The sequence below is a fragment of the Pristiophorus japonicus genome, unplaced genomic scaffold, assembly GCF_044704955.1.
Source record: "Pristiophorus japonicus isolate sPriJap1 unplaced genomic scaffold, sPriJap1.hap1 HAP1_SCAFFOLD_486, whole genome shotgun sequence".
NCBI lineage: Eukaryota > Metazoa > Chordata > Chondrichthyes > Pristiophoridae > Pristiophorus > Pristiophorus japonicus.
In genome coordinates, this window is record NW_027254391.1 from 366,932 (window position 1) to 369,041 (window position 2,110).

A 2,110-nucleotide genomic window follows, 5' to 3' on the forward strand; every position below is an offset into this window, starting at 1 on the left:
AGCCATGTAGGATACATGACATCACTCTCCCCCCAGGCCTTTAGTGCAAATCGCCTTCATGCATTGACTGTGCTCTGGGCTTAGCTCTATCTGATTGACCCGCGGCGGGTCGTTTCAATCTTGGGTGAGTGTTTCATTGGCAGTAGAGTGCTGGTGGTTGGTGTTTGTGTGTGTCCCTGACCACTCCATTCTCCCCTTCTCCCCTGCCACATTTAGATTACGCCGGAGGCTCATTGTATTCATTTACATTCAAGTCCAGAAAAACAAGTTTGCATTACATTTGTGGTTCAGTTGTGAGACCAGTATGTTAGACTGGTGAGATACATTATCGATACGTACTGGGGATCAGTAACCGGTGCGTAACAACAAGCTAGTTCCAGAACTGCTGGATGGTGTCCAGGTAGTCTGGTGGTGGCGTGGTGCCCAGTGCTGGCAGTGGGTACACGGTTGGCTCAAATTGCCTGCTCTTGGGGCTGTTGCCATTGCTCTTAGCGTCGGGCAGGTTCACAGATGCCTGTGACCTCCCTGTCCTTTCTTTGCACTCTAGGTCACTGTTGCTCCGAGGAGCTGTCGTCTAGCAGTGCACAGGGAGCTGCTGACTCACTAGCCTGGGTGTTGTTTGGTTTGGGATCTTGGCTGGTTCCGGTCCCCTTTGGGAGGACTATTGCAGGTGGCCCTTTGTTCCCAGGTATGGCTCTTGGCGGTTGGTGCCATTGGGTGCCTGAGAGGTGGAGCCGATCAGGGGCAGGGTATCGATACTGGTGCTCTCCTGAGATCGCTTGCTCTGCATCTAGTGTGTATTGGCTGCTTGTGGCCACACTCCATGGTGCATAACTCTGGTCCCAGGGACGCAGGCTATTGTGTTGGATAGCTCGCTGGACCTGTGTGCTCCCGATGGGTGTTTGCCTACTGCATGGGCTGTGTGCAGTTGAAATCCTACATCGCACAGCGTTTCATTACTTATTGCGAATACCCTGTAGCTCCGATCGCGATCGCACAACTTTTCCTTGCTTGTTGCATGTACACAACTCTGATCATCAATTACACATTTTACATGATCGCAATCGGACGACTTTTCCTTGCTTATTGCATGTACACAACTCTGATCATCAGTTACACATTTTCTCTCTAACTCACAGTTGCTATTACATTGCTTGAGAATGTGGAACTGTCCCTTTAATTGCCGTGGGTTGCCGGCCTCCTTTAAGAGACCCTTTGCTACCTTTACCCCAATCCTCTTCTCTGTCTGGTGCCACATGTTGCTCCATCAGCGCTGCACCTCATGGTCTGGCCGCCATCTTTCCTCCATCCACAATGTCGACTGCGGTGATCCTCTTCTCCCCGGGTTCTGCCACCGAAGCTGGGAAGTCGCCTCTGGATCCGATTTTCTTCCTCCGGAGCCCTGCCACTGGAGCCTGGAAGGTGTGTTTGGGTTGTCTCCCCTGGATCATCTCCACGCAGTTGTGCTGAGCGGTCTGTGCCTCGGGTGCTGTGCTGGTCTGCTCTCTGGTACCGGATCCAACCTCAGGTGGGGGCTTGCTTCGCCTCTGAGCGCGGGGGATTTCGATCGCTGGAGGGGTGAAGTCTTCCCAGCTCCAATGGATCTTCTCCATCCACCTTCTGCCGAGCAGCGTTGGTCCATCACCTGCAACAATCCACAGAGGTAACTTGTGCACCGTGCCATCGTGGAGTACCTTTACATTCGCACTACCTCTGGGATAAGTAGGTGTGCAGCTTTGCCTGAACCGGGACCAACTTGTGTCGTTCAACTTGATTGTCCCATAGCCTCGCAAAGGCTTCCTGGCTCATTACTGACTGGCTCGCCCCCGTGTCCACTTCCATGAAGACCAGAACACCATCTGTCTCGACTTCCATCTTCAGCGGGAACACTGGGTGGTACAGGTAAACATGCTGTATACCTCGTCGTGGGGCTGGGCTGCCTCTCTGCCCATCGTTTCATAATCCACACTAGATCCATGGCCATCTGCAGACTCTTCATCGACACAGTGAGTCATATCTCTCTTACACATTCGCTGGAGGTGGCCCTTTGTGCTGCAACCTTTGCACACATAGTCTTTAAAACGGCACTAGTGAGCCCTGTGATTCCCTC